The following is a 27,909-nucleotide window of genomic DNA, read 5'->3' as shown; positions in this document are numbered from 1 at the left end:
TAGGCCAAATGGCAAGGGTGTGGCCCCATTCTTTGCAATATCTTGCAGCTGCAGCTTTATTGGTGGCTGAGACATGAAAATTAACAAAGCAAAAGGATCTCTTATTGAGACTTTAGTCTTGCATCAAGTTAAGGCTTTGTTAACCAAAAGAGCTTCAAAATGATGACCAGCATTAGGTTATTACACTATGAAACTTATTTGAAGGAACAGGAGGATTTAGAATTGAGAAGCAGGAAAGAGTTTAACCCTTTTAGCCTGGAGAAAGGTTTAACCCAGCCTCCAGTTTAACTGGTCCCAAACACCTGAAGGAAATTCATGGTTGTATTCAAGTAATACAGCTCCAGACCCCAGCTAGGGAAGATTTACAGGGTACCACTTGGCTAAAAGGTGTTTATTGATGGATCTTCAAGAGGAATAGATGGAAAATTGGTAACAGGATATGCTATAGTCAAAGGAAGAGAATTGCATGAAAGAGGGAAGCTACCAATCACATGGTCAGCACAGAGTGCAGAATTGTATGCCTTAGTAAGAACCTGAAAATTGTGTCAAAGAAAGGTAGTAATATATTTACAGATTCAAAGGATGCATGCGAGGTGGTACATGCATTTGGAAAACTGGGACAAAAGAGGTCCATTAAAGTGCAGAGGAAAAACCTTAGGGCTCATGAGGGTTTAATGACTCACCTATTGGAAGCAGTTAATTTACCAAAAGAGGTGGCAATAGTACATGTTAGGGGACATCAGGCAGGACACATCAGGGAGGCAATAGCTAATTGAATGGTGGATGGAGAAGCTCAGAAACCAGCACTTTTCCTGGAAATCTCTAAGAGCCTCCTTTTGCTCCCAATGGCTCAAAGGCTGCTGAAGGTAAACAATTGGATACTGAAGGTTTTGGCCCTACAAATCTTAAAACAACTCAATGAAGGGAGTCATTGGTGCTCTTGGAAGCCTTCCTCAAGATGTATGCTGCCTTGGGTCTTTTTCCTCTGGCAAAGTGAGCTACAGAAGGTTGCTTGATATGTGCCAAAGCCAGTAAGCATGTTACAAAGAAAGCTGCCAGGGAGGGAGGCCTTGTGCTGTATGCCCATTTTAATGCTGCCAAGAGGATTTTACTGAAATGCCCTGAGTGGGAAGCCTTAAATAACTTCTGGTGATAGTCTGAGCTAACGGAGTCGCCAGAAGTGTTCCCAGTTTTTTCAGCAGCTACTGGATGAGTTATTAATATAGTTTTGGAACAAATAATTACAAAATTTGGGATTATGAAAGCGCTAGACTCTGATAGGGGAACTTATTTTACAGAAAAATTCTTCAAGGAGTTATGGCAGCTTTAGGAATATAATGGGATCTCCATACCCCCTGGCCAGAGTTTTGGCCAAGCAGAAAGAATGAGTGGAGAAATAAAGTAACATTTTTTGAAGATGGTGTTAGAAACTAAGATGCCATGGATATGGTTTTTGCCATTTGCTTTAGCCAGAATGTGAGCCAGAGGCAGAGAAGATATCAAATTTACTCCCTTTGAATTATTGCTTGAGGTTCCTAAGCCTGCTAATTTTCAGCCCAGTTGGGGAGGTGGAGACAAGGGATGTATATTTAAAACTGTAGGTGTCCAGAATACTGTCTCTCATGAAATCTCTTTGACAGTAAGCCAAATTAGCACAGACCCTGCTTTGGGACTTTGCTGTTCTTAAAATTCGACCAGGAGATTGAGTCCCAGTTAAGAACTGGAAAGAAGCACTTCTGGTGGCAAAGTGGCATGGGCCATACCAATTGTTATTGATCACAGAAACCACAGTCATGACAGCTGAACACAGCTGGATCCATCACATTCAGGTCAAGGTCTCTACAGCTCCAGAGATCTGGACTTCTCAGATGGAGGAAAAATATGGGAAAAAGACTGTGGCTAACTCTCTGTAAAAGTGGACCAGATCAGTAGCCACAGAGCATCCACAAGGACCTCCCTCCACTTTGGATCTCCAGTGACTGGGGGTCTAACACAAGCTGTGGGGTAACAGATTATGGCCAAAACGAGCTCTTTTTCTCAGGCCGTTTTCTCATAGCAGTCTCAGTTGGGACAAAATCTTCATATTGCAGTTAGAGGTTGGTGAATAACCATGATGTGTTGTTACTAGATTCATTCCTGCTTGTGCTGGCCAAAGGGTGAGCAGTTGAGAATATTAAGAGGTTCATGCACCCCATTTTGTTTATTCAGCTGACTTCTCTGAGTAGTATTATTATCAGCCTAAGTACTCAGAGTGAGAGCTGCATTATCCACTACATTCTCCAAATATATCAAGAGACTTGGAAAGAGATATTTTTAATTAGGAAAAGCTGGGAACAGATGATAGCCACAAATTAAAATTACTATCCACCATTCTATTTCAAATTTTCCTCTTGTCCAGACCCCCTGAATGGTGCTGTGAGCCCATGGCAGTGGGGGTGTTGCTTAGAATTAGGCTTGACTTTTTGGCAGGTGATTGTCTCCTTCCCTCATGGGATTGTTGTGTGTCATCGGAGTGCCCTCATTCTCTTTCTGTGTGGATGGAGGCTGATGGAAGGATCTCTATCAAAACTGTGCTGCTCTGATGTCTTTGCTGCACGTGCTCTGCAAGTTGCACTGTCTTGCAACGCCTCCAGACACCTTCGATGAAAGGAATATAAGCACCAATATGACTTCCAGCTGCTGTATTTTTTTAAGACTTAATTTCTTTGAAAAATTACATGACCATAATTGCAATTTTCAGGAACACTTCAGACCCAAGATTCTTTGCTGCCCTTTCCACTCCTTTCCATTGTACCCGCAGAATTCAAGAACCTTCTATTATTGTACTGAGCACCATATGTTATGTCTGACTAAGCCGTGTCAGTGCCGTGCTGTTTTCTGTTCTCTCCTGGCGTCTCTGGGGAAAATGGTTTATGTAGCACAGTACTCCCAACAACCTACTGAGTTTCACTTCTTCCACAGGAGTATGTGGTCCTCTGTTTCCTGATGGGATTGTAAGCTGAGGAGGCTTAGGGATACTGATTATTCACATTGTTAGATTTTAGAGGAGCCCACCCACTGATTTGGGACCAGAATAATTTCTATCCATGCTTATTTGGAGCAGGATGGGATGGAGGATAGCATGATCTCTGGCAGATAGTGATGCTCTAACCTATTCAAATATGTTCAGCTTTGGAAAAATCTTATCAGTATGCATATCTTTGCTTTGGCCTTCACAGCATTTTTGCTTTTCAGAGAGAAATCAGCAACTGGTAACGCAGGTGTGCTTGACTGTTGTAATTGGGTGGATAAACTCATTTAAAAAAGAGTTGCACCACTAATTGTTTTGTCAACATAGGAGCTGTGTCACTTCTGCAAAGCCCTACAAAATGCATGTCACTGTACATTTTTTAGGGCTTTGCAGAAGCGGGAATTCCAAGACGTGCATACACTGTGAAGGTTGTAACTTTTCCTTGCACATGATCTGGCCAGGCAGTTTTACACTTCTGGTGGGTGATTACATTGCTCTATGATAACTCTGCATTCTGTTTAGAACCCCATGAAAAAGATTTGACTGTATTAAATTTTAACTGTAATTTAATTAAAACAGATTTATCTCCCAAGATTTACCTGTATTAAAAACACCCCTGTGCTAAAGCAAAACAATAAAAGATGCTTAGCCATACCTTGGAGAAAATGTGCTAGTGCATGTTGCCTACTTCACTGTCAGTGACTGATTTCTGATGATCCTGAGCTTTGCATTGTCCTTTCCATCAGGTATCACCTCTTTTCAGTACCTCACAATGTGCAAACCAGAGCAAAGCTGAGGCACAAGTAAGCAGTGGGTATGTGCTGCCAGGCACAGGGTTTGCAAAGAAAGGCATAGGGGAGGCATTTTACTACAAGGACATCCTTTCTGTAATTATTATCTCTGTGGGCTCCATTTCATTGCTTACCATCATGGGCTTGTGTTTTCTTTAGCAAAAGCAGCAGTGGTGAGTCAAATGACTTGTCTCCTTACTTTGGCTTTACTGCTCTCTTCACACTCACCCAAGGTTTTTGTTAACGCAAAAACAAGGACTCAGGCTCTGAAACAGCCCATAAGCTTGCAGGTAATGTCTGACACCACAGTTCCTTGCTGCCAGCCAGGAAAGGCTGAGAACTGATACATCTAGGTGTGATTTTTAATGTGCTAATATAGCCCTCAAATGGAATATCCTATTGGTTTAAAGAAAGTGATCGTTAAAATTATGATATTTGTGTTCTTCTTACGAAGTGTAGGGAGGAGATCTCAGGCAGATAACATCTATCCCTGCTATTCTCAATGTTTTTCAAAGTGCTAAAACTTTTTTATTCATCTTACAGTTCACACTGGAGGCTAATAACACAGTCTCATCACAGTGCAACATGTGTGCCTGCTGGCCCTGCAGTGCTCCTCGTTCATCTGTCTGTAGTTCTGGTTTATCAGTTCAGTGAGGGAGTGTCTGTGTCAAACACAAAGAATCTTAATGTAAGTCATATCAGTGTTGTTAAAAGTAAAAGTCGAGGGTTTTGCAAGTTCAGATTCTGGAAGCAGAATTATGGCTTAAATCAATATTTATATTTACTAACTCTAATTCCAAGTGTCTTACACTCTCCTGATGCATCTGAGTCAGAAGAGTCACATTTATTTATTTATTTATTTATTTATTTATTTATTTATTTATTTATATTTCACTTAAGCCAGTGTAGCCCAACAAAGACACCACTGATATCCAGAATATCATTGTAAATTAGAAATATCTAGATGCTCTACTGTATGTAAATACAGTGATATCAGCTGCACTTGGAGCAGCTCCAGGTCCTCAAGCCCCTCAGTCCTCCACCTTCTCTCACAGAGGGCACATAACAGGTGCCTAGAAAATTCTAGACAACCACAGCCTATGTGTAGGGCAATGATACTTCCTTGGCACGAGTTCTAAGCTTCCAGTGATTTGCAAATCATGGCTCAGGGACTTTTGAATGAAGGTTTAGTTCCCTTTATTGCATCATGCCAGAACCTCTAGCTCTCTAGCAAAGATATGCTGGGTCCGAAACTGCTGGAAATACCGAAATCACAGTAAAGGTGTAGCAGTATCTTAATCCTGGGGCTGTGGAGAAAACTGAAGGGGAAATGCTCTCTTTTGGCGTTATCTCAATCTCATTCTGGCTAAATCTGTAAAAACTGTACTAGGAGCATCTCCCAAATGTAAGTTATCATTGTTTCACCAACTCTGGACATGCTCCTGGATCATGATGGGAGGACAGGCAAGGGACACATAGTTTTAACAGGCTCATCTTGGAATAATATGTAAAGAAACATCTTTAAGATTTCAGAAGAGAGTGAAGACATGGTAGTACTAGGTAACATGCAATGGATTGTTTTTCTTGCAAAAACATTATTTTTTTCCAAGTCTAGAAACTTGAAAATCTTTCAGAGATATTGAAAAATCGCCTAGCATTAGGATAGGGCTTCGGATGACAAGAAGAGTGGCACTGAATGTGGCCACTCTAATGTCAGTGATGCAGGAGTGAGATCATTGGTGGTCTTGCTTGTTATTCCAGCCATCTAGTCTCATTGCCTGCAGAGTGAATATGGTGACCAAGACTGTTGTAATGAGATCCTGGAAAAATAATGTCATTTTCTCGTTTTCTGAACCCAAGTGTAAAAAAATGATCTCCCTTCTTAAGCTGAGGTAGTTATTCTCCCCTCTTTTCTCAATAATCTCTTCTATTTTCTTTTTTTTTAATATTTGTGTCCCCTGAAGGACGGCACAGAGGCTGCCTGATGATTCACGGTATGTGATTTGTGATCAGACAAAACAGACCTTCCTTCAGATATGTTGTTAGTCTCTTGGTACATCCATCTTCATCTTTCCTTGCTGTCTTTTGAACAGCTCAAGAAAGCAAAGGCTTTGATTCTGACCAGGCTGGAGATCCTCCTAGAGCTGGGTGAGGCATACTTTAGGAGATTCGTCTGGGCTTTTAACAACCTCCCATTTTGCCTGGGGAGCAGGGAAGAAATTAGGAGGCACCATTATTGTGTAGACATTGGTGTAGACATTATTTCTGCTGACTCATCACTGCTAGTTCTCCCCTTCCCCCTGCTCCAGGATATTTTCATGGATAATGAGTGGGCTCCAACAGTTCTAAAAACACAACTGTGACTGCAGCAGAGGAGTATGTTTTCTGGGTACATTGCCACCCACAGGAAACGACAAGAGGTTTTTGTTGCTGATTTGGGTTTTTTTTTGAAATTTGATTAGAATCATGGTATACCTCTAAATCAAATGTGAAGCAAGCTCCACATTTATGTTTTTGTGTGACTTGTGGCGGCATACAATACACCTAAATCCCCAGACGTGATTGTGGCTCAGCTCTCTCTGTAAACTCCTGTCCTCTTCTGAGCACTTTTACAATTGCATTATCATCTTTCCCTGAAGCCTGGCTCCTGGTTCTCTGTCATCAAGATTCTCAAAAGCAACAGTTAGGATATAATATCAGCAGTAGCTTTGGAGCTATCAAGGACTCTGAAGCAAAAAACATGGTGTTCATCTCACTCCAGCCTCCAGAGATTGGAAGAAATTGGATATTACTGAAAGTCATCAGAGGAAAGGAGCTGCTCAGTTCTGTGTGCATGCAGACCTCAGCACAGACAGGTCACACAGAGAGCAGAGGGTACTTCTGCAGTGTGGGTGTCTATGATTCATGATATCCTCAGACCTCTGCACCTTGTAGGACTGAGAGAACAGAAGCCTTGGTCTGGCTCAGACACCAGGGGATTGGTTCTGGAAAGTGCTGTGAGTACACAGTGGTATCCAAGCCTAGACACGAGTATAGATTTGCCCTGAATCCTCTTCCTGTTCCATTCTTGCTCCTGATTTGAGAAAACTTCTACTTGTTCCTCCAATGAAGCAAGGACCTTCAGGCTTTGCACAGTGATCATTCATGTCCTGCCAGGACACCATGGCTTCACTGTGACTTTTCCACATAGCAGCCTCCTGCCTGGAAGGGAAGGTAACTCCCTCTCTGTGACCTCAACATCTCTGAGACCTGCATCCCAAGAAGCATCAAGGCCAGAGCTAAATCTAGGGAACAAAATAGTTGTCTCATGTCTGTATGGGAGGACAAGAGTCCCTGTTTCTGTTAATCATGGCCAAATAGGAAGCAAAAACCCAGGTCTCCTTCTTGGTAGGAGGCTGAAGGATGGGTTAAGTGTCAGGGGAAAATAGTGCCAAGAATAATAATGCATCTGGCCTCTTTCATCACTTTGTGCATCTACAGGCACCTGCCCCCGGCTCTTCATGTTGTCAGGCTGTTGCAGAAACCTCTGCAATATTTTGTGAAGGACCTCCAGAAAACAAAGAAAGGGAGTTCCAAAACTTAGAGAGCTTAGAGAGCTCAGAGAGCTTAGAGAGCTCAGAAGTGTAGGAAGGCCTACAAGGCAAAACATGTATTTGCTCTTTATTACTCAACTGATGATTTTCTATGCCTTAACTCTTCCCTCTCCATAGTCTACTTTTAATTAAGAAAGTGAACCACTAGCAGTTGAGTGATAAGAATTTCAAAGACCATGAGTTATGTGCCAAAAATTCAAGGGATTGTTCAAAATAATGGATTTAAAAAATCTATGTATTCTCTCTTCTATGATTTTCTTTTTGGTATCTGATTCTGTAGTAACCTGTCATTTTAAATCTTCTCTCCCCACAACTTCAAAGATATTTTCCCTTCATAAAAACACTGCTTTTCTCCTGAATTCAAGGAGTACCTAGGGTTAGAAATGAGGAAAATAATCCCAAGCTAAATATAAAAATGTAAAAAAACAAACACTAAAATATTTTAGAATTTAAGTATTCTGATTTGATGACACAGAACTAGTGATGATATTAATGTAGAGGTTATGTATATGTATACATATTTGCACTGGTGGGTTTAGGGCAATAATCAATCATGATCTCAATCTAAAGCAAACATAAAAGGATCTTTTGTAGTGTTGGAATTTGGCGGAACACACAAATACCTAACAAGTTTCAATTTGTTTGCAAAATCAAAACAGAAAACTCTGGCTGCCTTTTTTGTAGACCCACTATAAAATACAATACAGTTTAGCATCAGTCTTCATGCATGAAGAATCAGAGTAGAGTCTGGTATGTATGAGTGATGTAACAGCACATATATTTTTGAACACTTAGTACCAGGATGCTTTTGGGAGTATAGGGAAGCTGGTGGGAATGGTACAATGATGGTGAAGTATTATGAAAGGAGATGGATGCAGGCCCTAGAAGAAGCCTAAGAAGCACTGAAGGTAGTGTTCTCAAAATGAGCATGTAACTCCTTGCTCATGCACAAAAATAAGTGGCTTGCTAAGTCCATTCTCTGTCCAAGTGGAGCTATGGGAGGTCTTGGATACATGGTGGTTTTTCAGCTCTTCCCTTTGTTCTGTTGCTGCAATTGGATGTAGGGGCAGAAAAAAGGCCCAGGCAGGAACCATCTCATCCAGCCACAGACAGAGACTGTACTAGATCTGGATTTCCTGTGGTGTGTGGCCATAACGTGACAAAGCAGTCTTGCCTGGGGTTATGGTTTCTGAAAATTAGTTATTCATGCTGTGGTGAGAGGAGGGAGTTTGCTGCTCAGTGGGGCAGATGCACCCCTGATCTGCATGCAGGAGCACCTGCTGGCTCTGCACAGGTTGGCCCTGTTCACAGAAAGAGGAGCAATATACTTTCTTCTTTTCCAGTCCCTTTCCTCAGGGCTGGAAATGGAAGCTGTGCCTGTTATGTACACAAAGATGAGGGATATTTTTGCAGTGCTCCTATCCCACCTGCAGTGATACTTTTTTCTGTCTGTTAACAACCCTCTCCAATCTCCTTATTTGTACTAGCTGCTATCACCTAGACTTGGCAGAGTTTTGGAGGGTGGAAAGTGGAAAAAAAAAAAAAAAGAAAAAAGGGGAATACAGTTAGAAGAAAGGGGAGAGGATCCCTTTTTGTGTGCCAAGCAAGGGTAAGTCAGCAGCTCTGGGAGATCAGCCTCTGCTCAGTGCTAGTGGATTTATACTGCAAACAGCACTGATGGGAGCCAAGCTGCATTCATTCTCTTGTTGGTGCAACCACTTGTATGAAGCAAATAATCGGTATTTTCTAAACATATTTTTACAGACTTTTCACATATTGATGGGATGTGCAATTTTTATTGTCAATCACTGAGCAGAAAATCAAAAATTGGTGCTGAAATTGACTCTTTCCAGGAAGACAAAAATTTGGTTGGACTAGGAGGTCATTTATGTCCTTCCTATTGCATGGACTTTGTGTGGTGACAGCACCTTCAGAACAGATGTGTTAACACATCTGGGAGGTTAACCTGGGTGAAATTGACTGTGTAAGGGTGCAGAACATCAGATTATTGAGTGCTTGGGAATGTCTGTGTTTTGTGGCTCTAAAATGCTAGCTGAATAAGCAGCATTACAGATCATAATAGCATTGCATGGGTTTTACACCTAGCACTAATGTGGTTCTTTCCTGTCTGAGATATCACTTCTGTATCTTAGTTATTTTAGTACAATAGAGATAGCCCATGGAATTGCTTAACTGTGCCACTATGAATTATTTTCATTAGTGCCTAGGACTACCTAAGACAATAGCTCCGTTATGTTAGGCATTGCTGTTGTAAGAGATAATCCCTCTTACAGAGGTTTTGCAATCTAAATAATCAGTCACAGACTGAGAGGAGAAGGTAGAGGCAAAAGTGCTACTTTGGAAAAACAGAGGAAAGAAATTGGAGTAATTTTCCTTTTTAAACATTTGAGATACTGAGAACCTTGTTTCATCAAAAGAACAAGCCATGTTAATTTCACAAGTCAGAAATTACTCAGGGAGCATCCACTAAAATTGCTTTTCTCCATCATCTTGGTAAGGGAATGTCTTCATACAGGAGGGAGCATTGCCCCAACAGGAGCCATCCCTTGAAGTGATGCCAGTGAGGTCTAGGCCAGCTGGTGTTTTAAGACCAGATAGGACCAGTTTGACACATCTCCCACCAGCCCCTAGTGATGTCCTTCCCAATTCTGGTGAGCACAGCGCACACACAATCTGCCCCCATGAGTCATATGGTCAAAATGTGCCATCTTTTTCTGTTAAATTTCACTTTTCTGATGCTGTACATTTTGAATAGAGGCTTTTCAGATCTGGTAGCATTCATTTTTTATTGTGGGAAAGTATATTTTATCCACTTGTCTTGTATGCAAAATGTCTGTCCTACTACAGCTCAAACTTCCATTAAAAATTTACCATGGAACAGAGCTGAGCATAAAAAATGTGAGCCTGCACAGATGTTCCTGCAAGTCCTAGCCAGGTAACTTTCAGGGTGTGGATTTAAGGTCTTGGTAGACAAGCTCCCACTTCTCCTCCCCCTTACCTATATGCAAGCACTTTAGCAAGACTCAGCCCTTATAGAGGCGCTCCTCCTGTCACTATGCAAATCAATCCTTTCAGCTGCATTTGCATAATTGAGAAGCTGCACAGAGGGGCTGTATCCCTCCTCCCTGACTGTTGGAAAAGGTTGCTTTAGCTTGTTTTCTGAACTGTTGAATAGATAACCATTTTTCTAAGTGATCCTGTTTGTCCAAGCCTATTAGACTGTGCTATTTTTAATTCTTTAATACAGTGTGTTATATAAAAAGATACAAAAAGTAAATTAAGTTAGTTACCATAGCAGGTAGCCTCTTGGACTGCAATCAGTGAAGCAGATATTAACATGGAGAAAGGCTCATTAACTTTAGCAAAGAGACTCTCCTTGCAGCTAATATGTGAGTCATACAGGTACATATTCTTGCAGAAATTAGATACTTTTTCCCATCACATTCAATTGAACTGCCCATATTTTATAGCCATCTGTCTGCTTAGGGGTGTGTGTGTGTGAATTGTGTAATGTACTTTAAAATCTTAGCTTCAAAAGCAGAAGTAAGAAAAAAGGATTTGTTTACTCTTCAATATTTCCATTAAGGCTGGATAAAATCTTCTAAGTAGCACAGCAATATTGCCAGATATTATGTCATTTAAGAAACTGAATATAGTTTTTACCATATAAACTGAAGACTTGTAACAGAATAAATAGAATAAATTTTATCCTGTGATATGGATTTTAATTGTGTATCTGAGGCTCTGATCCTCAGGATTCATTAACCTCATCTAATCCTCCACTCATCAGCTGCTGCCTGACACCTTTGTAGCTGTCCCCAGCTTTGGGAAGGACCTGTGATAAATAAGACTGCTCTGTGGCAAAAGATAAAATGGTTTTGTTCAGCGCTTCCTTGCATTTGGGGGGAGCTGCACACCCTGACAAACACCCAATGGACTCTGAGGTTCAACCAATGAGGTTGATCATGGCTCTGTGCAGAGCACATCTCATTCCTTACCTTCTTCTTGGCCAAATGTGAGGACGCTTTCTGCTGTATCTTCTCTGGTAATACATTTTCTGTTCTTCAAAATACTAACAACTTTCTGAAGATATGAGTGATCCCCACCATGTACGCCAGCCAATCTTCAGTGAGAGAGTTAATGAGGATATATAACACAGTGAAACATGGGTTTTACTGCAAATATTAGACCTTGGCCCTCTAATAGGATTTCCAAACTGAAACAGCTGATTTCTTTGGTTTGCCACTGAGTAAGTAAAGAGCATATTGGATTGTGTCATTCAGTTTGTGCTACTGCATCTTTGCATCTTTAGACACAAATAATGTGAGGTTTAGATGTTATAACACAACAATTTGTCCTGAAAGAAGTGCAGATGAGCTTCCATGTTAAGGCTGGCAACTCCCAGGCAGCAACGGTCACAGTGAAGACTTCATATAGCTGAAGATGGAGAGCACTAGCACTCCAAATATGACTATTTGTTATTCTGGTCAACCAAAGCTGTTGAATGATACCTGCCAGGTTTTTTTTTTTTTTTTTTTGATAATATGAAAACTTGCGACAATAGAGAATTTAAAATTAGGTCCCCTACTATCAAAGTAAAAATAGTCCCCTACTGGGGACTGCCACAGAAGCACAATGCACAAAAGGTCACCCTGCCCATCCATGGCTGTCACAGACATTTTGCCAGAGTTAAATGTTTTTTTTTTGTTTCTTTTTGGAGTTTGGTTTCTTTTTGGTGCCCGAAGCCTTCTTGGATCTCTCTTTCTGTAGCCATAGCAAGCTAAAGTGAACCACGTGTATTGGCTAGCACACAGAATTTGTACTTTTGGTTTGCTGTAATTGTTCTGATGCTGGGGCCCAGGAAGCTGGGGTCTGGGTAGTTTAGCACCTGAGAACTGAAGTGTTAGACACATACCTGAGAAGAAACTACCAAGACAAACTAAACCATGAACACCCTCTCTCTGAATTGCAAAAATAAGAGCAGTGATCAGTCCTTTTGTTGGTATGAATTGGGCTCTGAATGCACAATGTCCTGTGCCTTATCCAAAAAGAGATGACAAGCTGGAACGTGTTTGTCTTCCTGAGGTGGCATGATAGGCACTTAGAATTCAAACCTCAGGAGACACAAATTGGTCTCCTGATTACAAGAAGAAAACACTTCTATAATCTGTTAGACATTTGGTCTTCCTTATCCTACTTTATATTTTTGTTCAAGACAGAAAATCAGCCAGGTATCATACAAATCATAAGAGCAAGGACATTGCTTTGAGGACTTGAAATTAAAACTACTTCCACTAGAGGGAATGGTCCTCTTGAGCCAATCAGGGAGAAACAGAAATCATTCTCTGAAATTAAAGTTGTCTTTTTATTTCACTGTTCGTAATTCCAGTATTCAAATTACAAATTAGCCTTTGATCCAGCAAACAAATGCATTGCACTCTTATACTTGGTACATTTAGATTAATTAGATCCTCCTTATTTTATAGAAAGAATTTCTTTAGGCTAAGAAAAGCAGTAAAGCCTATTGATTAAATGAGATCACATATCACATATACATGTGGTTGATAAGAGCCACTTAGTATTTCCTGACTAGAAAAGAAAATTCAGCATTTTCATGTGGCTTCTATAGTGTCTTATTAATCATTCATGTCATTTTCTTCCTTTTCTCTTACTTGTCTAATAAATATACCATTACAGCCATTAATTGCCCAGAGTTAAGTTGTTTAAGTGCTATAAGATATTCCAAGTAAATTGTTGGCTCCTGAGGTATTGGTTTTCTGTCTAGCTATCTGGTATTTTCGCAGTCCCTTGAAACTCCAAATTCAATCATCTCCACAGCAGCAGAAAGGTAATTGAAACATTAGGCACAGCTGAGTCCCCAAGGGAATGCACAAACAAAAGATAGGCAAGCTTACTGTGGTGTTCTACAAAGGTGGGTATATTCCATGCTAGGGGGAAAAAAATCTTTATTATTAGATCAAAAAAACCTGCTGCAGTTACAATTCATAATGTTACTGAAGTAGCACAAATGTAAATCTTATTTTCCCCATTAATTGCATAAACATAGGGTTATAAAATCGTTTAAGTAGTCTGGCAGGTAGATAGACACAGCTTGTGGGAGCTTTGAAATCCACAGCTCAGGATCATTCCTGATTTGGGGATATCTGGAAATGTCAGTCCTCACCTTAGATTATTATTCCATAAAACACTCGCACTTATTTCACTTAATGCACATCCTGTGCAAAGCACTTGCAGATCTTCTGGAAGTATGGTCCCCCCAGCAAAGGACAAGGTAGATGTGCCAACACACATTAGGAAAACAGGACAAGAGGTGATTCATGCACAAGCCACCTTGAGGCATAGCAAGTAGGGCTGCTGCTGCTGCTGTTAGGAGGACCATGAAGTGAGAGAGAGCACGCCCTTTGTGGGGAGGCCTAGACAAAGCAAGACCTGAGCTGTCTTTTTCACAGGCTTGTAAAGAGGAGAATAAGGTGGAGTTAGGCTGTGGAGACTCAGACATGACAAGCAGTCAAATGGAGAATGACAAGGGGCTCTGAATGTAGCTCCAGGAAGAAGGAGTAAGATGATTAGAGAGGTAGACAAGGGAGTGGATGTGTGGAGGTGACTGCTTTTGGCAAAAGCCAGCAGACAAGAAGGGGAAGCTGAGCATAGGACAAGCCAAAACCAGAATATGTTGGCCACTGAAGGAAGATTTAATGAGATTGTCTTCAAGAGAGAGCACTAAAAAATGAGTGTGATTTCATAACAGAGATGATAGCTGCCTGCTGACTTCCTCCAAAAGCTGAAGCCCCAAATCCACCTGTTTCCTCTGTCTGAGTGTATGATATGGTCCCAAAATTATTTTGGCTGTATGGCTTTTAGTCTTTCCTCCAGCTTCTCCTGCAGAGCCACTAGCTCAGAAGAGGCTGCACAGCAGATGCAGATAAGAAACAGAGGTGTTTCAGCTCACAGGTATTTCTCAGCCAGTGACTGTCACTGGCATTGTCCAGGTGACATGGAGCAGCAGTAAGGCCTGTTTGGTGTGACATGGAAGGTTACTTAAAACAAGCAAAACAGCCTCTAGGCATAGGATTGTCAGAAGCTCCTCACAGGAACTTACACTTCCTGGAGACCTCACTGCTGAATGAGAAAACATCGTTTTTGTACTTGCATTCTGCCTTTGTTGCAGGATGCTCCTTGTGTCAGGGGTACTACATATTTGTGTGTACGTCTTGAACACTTCAGGAGACATGGCCTCAGTTAGCCACAGTAAGGCTGTGAGCGGTCATGAGTGTCGTCTGGGACCAGCCTAGTGCAGGGGTCCTGGCCTCAGCTTACTTTGGGGAATAACAAAAAATGGCAGATGTATTATCTCTTCCGACAAGTGTTTTGTGATTGAGTCTGTCACTTTGAACTTTATATTTCTAAACTAATCCCCAAATCCCCACACTGTACCTCAGCAATTTATGAACAGAGATTTTGTCTCCATCTCTCCAATGCTTTTTGGTCTGTGCAGTGTGGTTTGTAGAATGCTCCCAGTTTTCTAGGCTTTGTGTTCACTGTCCTCCCTTCTGCTTTAAAAACCTGCTCTGGCAAATGGCAGATACCTCAACAACACATTACAAATCAGAGCTAGTGAAGAACATCTGCCCTTAGTACACTTTAGGAAAGCCTTTTCTGCTCTCACATTTTAAGGATGTTATCAGCTTTGCAACTACTCTTCTGCCCACAAAACAACCAGGATAACCTTTGCTAGACTGATTATGATGCTGGAAAGAGGAGACCGATCTCATTACACCTCTATCACTGTCTTGGTGTTTTATAGGAAGGGTATTGTCCTGAACGGCAGCCATTATTGCACTGAAATGTTTCTAAGATCCTCCCACTTGCTAACGGTAAAGTCAACTTTTGCTTGCACAAAAAGGAGCAAAAATATTATTCATTTATTGAAGCTACTATCCACTTTCTACTCCAGTTTATCTCCAGTGAATTATTATTGTGTTAACCAAACTCACTCCTTGGGAAGTAAAGGGCTTGACTTACTTAGCTCTCCCATCTTTCATGCAGAAGAAAATCCTTCTGTTTAAGGAGCAGAATCCTCTGCAGGTGACCATTTTCCACCAGTCTTTACTCAGGCATGAGTCAGCTGTTGCACAAAGTCAGCAGGGGCCTTTTCAGCAGCTTCAAACAGCTGCTGGATCAGATGTTGCCTGAGTGTGCTTGCTGAATAGGAGGGAGCAGGAAGCCTTTTGCTGCCTGTGCTGTCTGAAGCTTGACAAAGCTGAATTTTACAATTTACTCCCTCTCTGCCTTGAACACACTTTTCATAGAAAGCTACACTGGGTGCCTCCTGCTCACTGCGCACAAGGTATGTTTCACTCAGCTTGCCTCTGCAGCCAAAATGTTCTGCTGCAGCAGCCTTTGAGCCATGACAGAGAAAGCCAAGTGGGACATGGGTGTGAGGGATGCAGTCAGGTGTTGGTTCAGAGGGAAGTGACTGAGCTGCTCCCAAAGTCCTGCAAGGAACAGAGTGCCCAGGCATCAGCCCTCTTCCCTGCAGTTTGCTGACTTCTTTTTCATGGCACGTTGTGCAAGCAGCATTTCACAACATTTTCAGATGACAGAAAGTCTCTGCTTGTGGTCAGATATTTCTGACATCCCTAGTCTGTCATCATTAAAAGTTACAACCTACCTTTTTTATGAAGGTTTTTTTCAGCAGTTATAAATATTCAGCAATGACTAAATACTTAAGAATCGCTTTTTATTCTTACAAAATTCCATCTTTGCATTTCCTATGAATAAATTAATGCATGTGGGAACTACAGGGATCTTGTGCCAGGAGATCTCTATCACCATGTTCTGCTGAACTACAAACTGAGTGGAACATTTTCATGTACATAAATTAGTTTCACATGCAAAAACTGGCAGATGTCACAAATTAGTTCTTGAAAAATGCAGTCTAATAAAGCATAGACAACCCCACTGGAATAAGCAGGATCTCCCAAAGTATGTAGCATTCTGATTGTGTGTCTTGAAGCTATTACAGTGTAAGTGGAGTAAACATTTGGCCAATACAGAAAATGGGCAAATCTCCCATTTATGAACCCTGCTGTGGTTTCTGCATTCACTCGGCAAGGGCTGTGGGATTGGTTTCCATAGGAACCATGGGAAAATGAAGGAAAAGCGCTTACCTGAAACCCAGTTGCATAATATTACCACTGCAAGTCTGTAGTGAGGCACTGGGTACAGACCACTGGCACTGATCTGACCCTTTGAAATGTAAGATATCCCTGCCATTCCCACAGCATGGGAAGGCACATGGGGCCTGTGCCCTGGGCTCTGGTGTGGCTGGGTGCCGAAACCTGTGATGGAAGATGGATTTGCAGCAGTGAATACCCAGAATTACAGAGGCCTCTTCAAACACAAAGCATTCAGCACAACTCCCTTAGAGCCTCCTGATCTGCAGAGCAGTGTTTGGATGATGGGAGAATTGAGCACCTCCTCAACATTTCCTCTGGGTGGGTATGCAAAATGCAGAGGTGTGCAGTCCAAGGACATGGTCCCAAGTGGGCTTGGCTGTTTCATCTTTGTGCTTTTAGTTCCTCCTACCTCTCAGAAAAGCAATTGCATCTGCCTCTCTTCATTTCCTTCTGCTTTGCTACGTCAGCTGAAGGGGAAAGGCTCAGTTTGTTCTCTCTCTGGGCCTGGGGTCACAAAAGCAAGGCTCTGCCTCTCTTAGCTTTAGGCCCAAAGGCAGATTGCCAGTGGTGACAGCCCAACATGGGGAATACACCTTGATGTGCATGATTTGATGGAGCATGTGAGGTTCGTAAAGCTTGGTCCACACCATCAGCTCCCACTCCCCACTTAGACTTCCACTGTTTCTGACTTTGGAGTCTCAGGTATACTATCCGCAGCCTGCAATCTGCACTGCAATAAGCATTTCCTTGCTGCTTTTAGGATGAAAAATACACCTGGCACTAAAGTTCAAAATTAGTAAATTTTGCTCCGCAAAACACTATCACTGGTCCAGCAACCTCTTGTGGCTTTCAAAACAGGACAGTGTACTGTATCCTAAAGGTAATACCAGCATTATGGTGAGCTGAGGGAAGAGAAAATTTGCTGTGTTCAGAGGTTTCAGGATGGGATTAATACTTTACGGAATGCATACAGTAGTCAGTACAAAAACATATGTGTAAGGCACAGGTATGTGCCTTATCACTCCCTCATATATACAAATATAGAAGAACAGCAAGTTAAATTACTTGCTCTGTTGAGAAATTGCAGTATTCTTCAGGGCTGATACCGAAACTATTGCAAACTATCTTGGAAGTCTATTTATGAATATGAATTTCTGGAATTTGTTTACCCACCTGGGCTTCTCTGCATGTGGTGTAAACTGGGGAGTCTACCACAAACTTGGCATTTATTATGCAGATTGGTCTGAAAAAGCAGGCAAGAATTGTCTGCATCTTGGTCTTTGAACATCAGAAAAATAAAACTGTTTTAAATTGCTGGCGCTACTTTTTAAGATCAAGAACAGTCACTCATAATTTTTTTTCCATCCCATTTCAGTGGGACTTTGCTCTCTTTGAAGGACATTAAGCGAGTGGTGACAACTTATTGTTGAAAACAAAATGATAGTGTTTGCTGTTGTACCCATCAAAGAAGCAGATCACTGTGAGAGCTACTTTGCTAAGGCTAGAAAGTAACTAGGTTTGGTTTTATTTGAGCGTCATGTTTCTTTTGGTCCAACAAAAACCTCTAAATGTGCCCTGGAACCTAAAAATGGTCCTGACAAAATAATGAGATCTCTGTCTATGTCTTCTACAAGTGCCAGCAGATTGGATTGAATTATATCTGAGAACATAATTCATGTAATCCTGGATTGAATTATATCTGAGAACATAATTCATGTAATCCAGAAACGAGTGAAGTCCTTGGTCTCTTCTATTTCTTTCTTTGATGGTTGCTGTACTGGATGATGTCAAATTAACAGTTCTGAAGTTGGAGATGACTATTTACGAAGGAAGGCAAGTGTTCAATGGCTTGAGACAAATTGGTTTGAGGAGCCGTTCCCAGAAGCTATGCTGGAAACTATACTCGTCAACTCTGGTATCCCTATAAATTGTAGATAGGCCTTGCATTTGGTCTGGCTACTGCCAGTGACGTTGCAGGACTTGGCTTGTTCACTTGCCCTTCTACTTCCACACTCTGCCTACATTAAGATCTTTGTGGGAAAGGTGTTTTTGCCATGGGAGAACTTGGGCTGGACACTGAAGCTTCAGGAACTTCCAGCCTGAGGAATGACAAATGCAGTCCTGTGACTTCTCCAGCCCCTTTGCCTGCTCGTGTGTCTCAACATCCCTGTTATGCACAGATAGCAAGGCACCCTTCTTTGCACCGTATACTTTGTTCCAGCAGAATCTGTGTGACTGTTCCTGGATGAATGCCTAGATCTGGAGCTTATCATTGTGTCATGAGCCAGTTTTGCCCAGCATGTAGCCTGATGCCTAAGTATTTGGTTTGGGATCCTAGGCAGCATAGATTTCTCAAGGGGGAAGGTCTACAAACGCACTTGTCTGCAGCGGGTGATGAATGTTTCAGGAAATTCAGTGTATCTGACTGCGCACTGCAGCACCTTTTCCACAGTATTGCGGAACGGGTTTTGAGATGGGAGAAAATGGATTTTGCCTGTAACATATTTTTGCATATTACTTATAATTCACATTGAAACATACACATTTAGCAACAGCACACATCTGTAGTAGCAGCCTTTGATTGACACAGAGAGTCACAGGAAGGATGTATCACTCAGAAGGCAAAAGAGAAAACAGAAAGCAATCTGGTGAAATGGCAAAGAAGAGGGATATATTCACACCAAAAATATTGTTTAAGAAATGGAAATCTAGTTCTTGTAATGCTAATGGAGTGGAAACTAATCTTCTACCTTACCTGCCAGAGTGGGAGCAGGATAAAAGGAAATTTCAAGAGCAAATAGCCAAGGATACCAAGGGCAATAATAAATTATTTGCTGTGTATCAGAAATAAGAAATTTGCAAGACAGTCAATGTCTGCACTGGACCATTAGAGTGTGAAATGGACAGTCCCATTGCACAGATACTAAATAGTACTTTTCTCTTGGCTTAAAGGCAAAAGTTATTGGAAAATAAGGATTCTCATTTTATTTTCTGTTACAGCTATAGCTGGTAAGCATGAACTATGGAGGCAAAGGCCTCAAAAAACCTCAACACATTCTTTAGTAATAAGGTACTAAAATTAAGGCAGAATTTATATATACTAAAAGAAAGAAAGGGAAAAAAAATGGCCAACTATCTTTAGCCCACATACAGCTGTAGCAGTAGCAGACAATGTTGGAAGAGACCATAACTGTACAATCTAAGCAGGCAAAATGAAGGGACCAGACCTCAATGAAAGTTTGAAGATGAAGATGATGCCATGGGTTTTTTACCCAAATTTTCAGATTGTTTACTATTCTGTTCCTGACTTGTCTGACACATAAAGTTTTTCTCTGTCTTTCTCCAAAATGCACTGTCCACAGGGAAAACTACTCTTTTTTTATTCATCTCTGGCTGGGTAGGAGCAGTGCTTGTGACTAACTCAGAACCCACCAGCACATTCAAGCTTCTTTCATTGTGCACTGCCAGTTTGCAATCCCCTTCCCTAAACTGAAATTTAACTACAATTGTGTGGCCAAATAGTAATTTTCAATAGGGGCATTCTGATGTTCTTCATAAGGCTCTCTATGCCTCACTAATCTAAATCAGAGAATCTGCCACCTAACTAGTCCCTTTCCTCTTCAGGCCATTACGAAGCACTCTGAGGCACAGTGGCCCTAATGCTTCTCCTGGAACTGCCCTGCTTTCTTGCTGAAAATGGCTGGTCTTGTATGCTGTTCATTTTCTACCTATTAACCACATTTTAATATATTACAAGACTCATCCACCTCACTTCGACTGCTCCAAGAGCCCTGATAAAAGCCTTCAGAAATCCTGAGGAAACATCAGTTCTGATGTAATGAGGTTGTTTATCTGGAAGCCTTTGTTTGGGGTCCAGTCACTTCATCTTGCTGAAGCCACAAGAAGAAAGTGAGAAGGTAGGGAAAGTGGCAAACATGACAGACATGGAAGGAAAGGAATATTGACTTCTGTGAGATTCTAAGATTGAGGACTGTAATACAACCTCGTCTTCTCCCTCTGATAGTAATAGGATAAATAAAATAGAAGTACAGAGTAAAACCACAGACATCAGGAGCACCAGTAAGACCTGCCCAAACTCATTGTGTCGACTTTGCCCAGCCAGATCAGCTCTGCATCCATATTGTCTGATGTGGGGAAGGTGTCCACAGCTGCTGCCCTGGGTGCTCAACCACCCATCTCCCAAGACTGAGCTCCCCTTTGTTGGGATTTGGGGCAGTAGTCATCAGCTGAGGGCTTATCTACAGGACCAAAGCTGTGGTTTTTCTCACTTCAGGCACCAACACCTCTGCTGCATGCCACTGCCTTTCCAGAGAGCCTGCATGGCCCAGGAAATGGTTCAGCCCAGTAATCATGTCTACACAGCAAGATGGCATTCACTTCAAAAAGGCTAGATTCATATTACTGACATTAAGATGTCATTTGGAGTACCTCTTTGCAAAACTCCTCTCCTCTGCCTGGCTGGTAGGAACAGGATCATTAAAATTTCACATCCGGGGCCCCAGGATTCTTCACTCTACTCTTATCTTGGCTTTTCAGTCCTTAACAAGCAAGCAATCAGTTTTCTCCTTATGGACAACTTTCTATGTCTTGTTAAATAGCACACTCAGAGATGTGCTGTCACTGAGGTGTCTCCATTAGCCCATTCACTGTGGACGGTGGAAGCAGTCTGACAGGCAAGACTGGGCACTGAGATGGTTGCAGGGTTCATCACAGAGTTCCCTTGAGCCTCATTTGTGGCAGCGGGAGTCCAAGCAGCTTCAGCTCATGTAAAGCAGACAAGCTGACTCCCCACGTTCTTCCCCTGTGTTTCAAACAAGGGTCATCTTACGGATAGCACTCCGCATAGATGTCATACCAAACAAGTGGGTGAATGATGTTCTCCTTTCCCCTTTGCCCCATCAGGCCATGAAGAGCTGAATTCTCTATGGGGGTGCAATGGACTGATACGGGATCTATCCTGTGTGAGCATTGCCTCAGGTTGCCCTGGCAGAGGACACTGTGGGTGACAATGTGAGGGCTCACCCTGGTGACGCGACCTCAGTCTGCGCTCAGAGCACCATCTTGTTGGGAATGCAAGCTCTAGTTTCTGTGTATTTTCTGCTGCTTGCTTTTCTTTGGCAATTCCTCCCTGCCCAAACTGTGATATCTACATGAAATGAATGCCTTTCTATGTGTGTGTGTGTAGGCTTGCAATAGCAAGGAATCAGGTAGCAGATCAGTTGTACATCATATTGTTGTGCAAGATGTGGTGTTCAATGCATAAAGATTTGTAGGCAGTGTTCGTAGCTGATGACTTGCACTGCTTCTAATGATAAAAGAATTACTTTTAAATGAAAAAAATAATAAAAAACCCAGGGAGATTAAAAGTAAAGGTAAATTCAGCTAAATACTAAAAAAATACTTAAGGAAAGATTGTATCTGTGAGATATCTGTTGTCTAAACTGGCTGGGCACATCACTGTGATGGCACCCGATGCTATTCAAGCACAAATGTCAGGAGACAACTCATCATCCAGGACAGGGGAGCTGTGGCAGAGAATAGCCATGGTCCCTCATACACCCATTACCAGGGAATCTGGGGCTGGCGTTTACATAAGGGATGTGGCAGGTCTTCCCCTGGTGCTCCACTAGGTGATCTGGTCCCAGCCAGCTCCTTCTGCCCACAGCTGACCTTGACCCTGGCAGAAGACTAAGGACTAGATCAATTCTCGACACTGCCTTTTCTGACCCAACAAACTAATTATTGGAAAAGAGAACTTCAAATGTAGTGATTTTGTCAAGCATCAGATATTTGTCTTTCTTTGTAGTCTGTTATGAAACTTGGTTCATTGCTGTAATGTTCTGGTTTTGTTTTCTAGAGCTGTACTCTGCATGGTTCTCATTGTTAACCAAATACACTTCAGAATTCAATTTGGCTTCCCCTAAGGAAGAAGCACAGGAATTGAAAGAGATTTTTGCATAATGCTGGGTCATACTTGGCAACTTCTCAGCACTTTGTACATTTATGTACACTTTGTACATCAAGATTCTGAATCTTGATTCTTGTGGAAGAAAGTAGTAACCCTCCCAGGTACTAAATGCTCCTGGGATTGAAGACAAAGAATTACCAGTGGGCTGCATGATTCATCTCTGCCCTCATTGCTGAATATATGGGACAAAAATAAAGTGTTTCAAAATCATATATCCTATGCCAACAAAAAAATTTAAAAATCAATACTAAAATAGCACATTCTGGGCAAAGTTCCCCTAAAACAGTAGGACAGCAGTTTCTATTTTTAAATTGATTGTCTGGGTTTGGTTTTTTTTTTTTTTTTTTTCCCTGTAGTACAGGAAACAGCTGCACTTTGCTGTAAGAAGGAAAACTCAATCAAATAAAATGGGAGGAAAAAGTATCTTGTCTTTACATTAAACACATCCTTGAGGTTCTTTACTAACACATAACTGTGTTAATAGTTTCTCATCATCACAACTGCTGACGCAAGCCATGGACTCCTTCTGACTCAGAACACACTCTGAGAGAGGATATGGAGTGAGGTGACACCAACCTGGACATTCTGCTCCTGATGCATCAGCCTCTGGAGTATAAATCAGACCCTGACTCTGTTTTAGCCACAGTTCCTCACTTTGATACCAATGCTTTTGCTCTGTTGGATGTACAGAGGGCATCATAACAGTGTCCTACCTGCAAAAACTAGACCAAACATCAGTGGATTCATAAAAAGGGTGTAAATGGCAAGACAGATATAATCTCCTATAGACTGTCTTTAGAACAGGTTTCCCAGGAAACTGAGTTCTGTGCCTGTCCCAGACCTACATTCCTGACAGGATTATCTCTAGAAACATCCCCCCTGCTCTTCTGTGAGCAAACTTTTTTTCAGTCTTGGTGGCTCTTAGCCATGTTTCCAGCGCACAAACCTGTACAATGCTCAGCTTTTTGTAAGATGGGCTCCCTAGAACTCCATTGCTTCCCAGACACCCAATGCAGATTATTCTTTGGTCTGCTCCTTTTTAAAGGCTATCATGATGGTTGTCTGAACTGTGCCTTTAGCTCCATTATTGATCTCCACCTCAGTGGCTGCCCACCTGTAGCTGTGAGCTACACCCATGCATCTTGCTGGTGCTGTTAGTCCCTGGCAAGCAGAATTTAGCTTGAGATTGGACCTTGCTGTATTTCAATATCCCTCCACTGTCTTTAAGGCTTTTGACTTGGGCCCAGTTCTCCATGACCACATGACACTATGATCACAGTACTACAGATGAAATGAAAAAGATGAAAGAAATAAAGAGTAGAAAGGGAATGTGTTGGTTTTGACAATGATCCTTTATTGGGTGTTGATACACCATTCATCAGGGGTGCCTTCTTCTCCCTCGCTGGCTGCAATCATCAGGTGGTTGGCTCCACGCACTCTGGGAATTGCATGGAGGTGCAGGTGAGAGCACAGAGGGCAAAGCTCTTAATTTCAGTATACTCTATTAGCAGCACCTCCTACAGTGCAACAGTTCTGGCTATGGCTTGTGTAGGTTTCTCTCTGTGGGCTTTTATGCATAAGGTTGTGGGCTTCTGCCATGTGGCGGCCCCATCCTACTATATCCTGGTTCAGATATCAGTTCTGCATCACTTGGGAAAAGTAAACACCCCCAAAAAGTGAATTTGCCACCTTCTGGTATGTCCCTACCTCATACCATATATTTCAGCTGAGCAGTTCAGTTCCTTGTCCTGTCTTGCCACTTTCTCTGCACCAATTTAATGCAAACAGCCCTTTAGGTGATGCTGTGGAAAGCTCAAATGAGCTGTATAATGAAAGAGTAAGCCATTTCCAGCACTGGCCATAGCCTAGAAAACACAATAACTTTACAGTAAGAAAACATTTTAGTTTGTGAGAATTAGAATCAGATAGTTGTCATAGTACTGACAGGCAATTATAATGATGATCTCTGGTCTGGGTAGCAGTGATTGTCTCCAGGCTCTGGCACGGTTCTTGACCTCACTCAATAAGTCACAGAAGGGCAGGGAAAAAAGTGCCTTTCACTGCCACCAGCAAATGCCGTGACTCTCCCAGAACTGCATTGCTGAAGATATGTGAACTAGGCATCAGTAAAGAAAATACCCTGATGGCTGTGACACTGCCTCTCTATCATGTTAAATAACCAATGGCAAGACACAAGCCAGATGAGCTGGGAATTTATCAGTTTGTACAAAGATTATAATCAAGTGGAAGAAGTGCTTTTGTTGTTTCATCTTTGAGGGTAAGTCCCTTGTAAGCTCTGTTCACCCTATAAAGAAAGAAAAGGAATTCCTGGGAGAAACATGAATACAATGTGGGAAGGCAATATCTTGGCTGATTGAGGGTTATTTGTGCTCCTTTTTTCCCTTCCAGCCTGCAGTGTTATTTTGAGTTAGCAGAGTTCAAGATAAACACTCTTTTGGAAACTTAAAACATGGAACTCTTTGTCCTCAGCTTGGGGCCTTAGAGCCTTCATTTGTTTTCTGTTGCTCCAAATGAGCTACAGTAAAAATACATAGTAGTTCGTTTCTCCTTTGTTATTTAACAGCCCCAGGTGGAGGGTGTACTCTGCCATGGCAGCAGCTCAGTAGTTTGAGATACTGGCTCAGAAGGAGGACTCTGCTCCCATCAGCTGACAGAGGCCGCAGCTCCACTCCCAGGAGATCCCCAGCACATGACATACACAACAAATATAAAAACTTACCTCGTGTTTGAGGTAAGTTGCTTGCAAGCTGTATTTTTAGCAAAGCAAAACAAAACTGGTTAAAAGGGACAGGTCTATTCAGTTTTCATTTTGATTCTGGAACTTAGCTCACATTGAGAGTTTTAAATCTTTTCTGGGAACACTGATATTGTTGTAAAGAAGACCTTGAATCATCTGATGGTCACCTTATTAATGATGTCTTCTCTTGGAATGAGCAGAAGGGGTGGACAGAGAACCAATCCCAGATGATGTGGCACCTTCAGGAAGGATGTGACTAGTGAAAAGGAAGAAGTGGTATGTATGACATGGCTGCCCTAAGTCTGGGTCTGAAAACTAAAAAATTAATTCATATGGAGGAAGGTCAGGTAGATGTATCTCCTTGGAAGAATACACACATAGCCTAAACCTGTTTGGTAAATGTGACCCTGAGTGGTAGTACTCAAAATAGAACTGCAGTCAAGATGAACATTTTTTATCAAATTTTGCCAAATTCTGCCAACAAATTATATCTGTCATGCTGATTGGCTAATAGAAACTAGATTACTTAAACTACCAATGCCACAAAACTAATCCCTTGTTTTGAAACTTGCCTTATGTGCTCCCCACATAATCACCAGCCTATTTTGAAGGAGGAGCTGTTATACCACCAATGATTGCAGCATAATCACATGGAAGGGAGACATGACCATGACTTCTGCCACTGCCACTGAAAAATGCCAGCAGAACGTTCAAATCTATACAGTCTTCGGATACTTCCACTAATTTCCTCTCAGTTTCAAGAAACATGGGACTACACCATCTTCCTCTGGTGCTGGTGGAAGAACTGCTGAAGACTTGCACTTCTCCACATCAGTCTTTCAAGCAGAAGGGATCACTGATGTTGAAGGATTATGATATCTTGTTCAGCATATCCTCAGCTCCTGCAGGCAGCACTGGTGAGGTCAGCAGGATGGCCTGGGTGAGAGGCAACAGCAGAAAAGAACAGAAATGGATCTCAGAGTGTCCCCGGAGTAAGGGTTTTCTGAAGAGCCTTGCACTGTCCATCTGCACACAGGCCTGCTTTGGAGCAGTAACCCTACCCTTCCTTAAGGCACGAGAATGTTGCTACAATGCAAGTTCTCCCTGGAAAATTTCTCAATTTCTTGCCAGCCTTTCACCCATTTGGATGCATTCAAAGTCCTTTTCTAGTTTGATTTTTTCGTGTTTTGTTTGTTTATTTGTTTGTTTAGGGTTTTTTTTCGGTCCTTTGTTTTGTTTTGCTTTGCTTTCTTCTGTATGTGACACTGAGAACAAGGAAGAGGTTTGTAAAAACTTGAGCCTAAGATGCATTTTGTATGCTGTGTTCATACCATAAAGGGATTTAACTTGCATATTAGAGCCAGATCCTTGCTGTAGCTGAGCATTTTGCACAAGGTCATTGCAAAAGGAATTGTTTCTTTTGTTTCTTGGCAAATTATGCTGCTCTCCTCAAATAAAGTGTTCAAGAGAAAGGCATAGCAATTCTGTATTTAGACAGGCATACAAATACTACAGTTGTGATACATAAATGTACTTCTCTGCTCCCTGCTCATAAGTGACTTAATTTTGAAAAATAACAAGAAAAGGTGAATAGGTGAGGAGTTTTCTCTCAGCATTACCACAGTGAGGCAATTTTCCTTTTGCCCTCTTGTTTGGTCTATAACTGGATCAGTTATACAATGTAACTTTAATTATCTGAATACAAAATTTCAGTTTCTCATGACTCAGATAAACATGAACCTTCTGAGTCCACAAATGCTACAAGGAAAAGCTCAGATGCTCTTCGAACGGCAGAGAAAAGGGTTTTGCCTGTTTAGCTAGGATTTTTTTTGTTCAGTTTGGGGTTTTTTTGCTGTTTTTTTGGAAGCATTTTTATTGCTGTCATGATCATCATCATCATTATCATCAGATTTCTTTGCATTTTTCCTCATCAGCATGGGAGTTGGCATTAACCAGGGTTTGGATAAGCAAGGTTTTCAAGTACATAGTGACTGGGAGACCCTATTTTTATTGTGGAGAGTACAGCACTCTGTCTCACCTGCCCCTGCTGTAGCAGCTCTACAGAACTTTTCCACTGTGTTTAAAGGGTAACTGCTTTACATAAAATATTTTTTTAAATGAAAATATTTGTTACTGGGTCTTCAGCCAGAGTCAGCTGTGTGAGTAAAAAGTGGAAGCAGATAGGCTTTCTTGTGTTCACCCATGCAGCTGTGTTTATGCTACAGGCCACAGCAATCAGCACCAGCAAGCAGCAAAAATAACTCTGTCTTGCTGCCGCTAAGAAAGCCCTTCCCAAATGATGCACTTTAGGGTCAGAGGATACAATGGCAGATTATTCCAACATTTCTGAGGATATTAGGCACACACAGTTGATATTTCTGTATTCGCTGATGCTTACTTCATCAAATGAGGCACAGACTCGAGGTACTCTAGAGAGGCTTTTAATGAATATGTAGGAGTATCAGAGGCAGAAATTTCAAAGCTCTGTACCAGTCAGTGTGCTTTAAGAAACCTGGGAGACCTCCTACTCAGCAACATTGCCCTTAA

This window comes from Melospiza georgiana, chromosome Z, assembly GCF_028018845.1.
Source record: "Melospiza georgiana isolate bMelGeo1 chromosome Z, bMelGeo1.pri, whole genome shotgun sequence".
Lineage (NCBI taxonomy): Eukaryota > Metazoa > Chordata > Aves > Passeriformes > Passerellidae > Melospiza > Melospiza georgiana.
Note: the sequence above shows the minus strand (reverse complement) of the source record.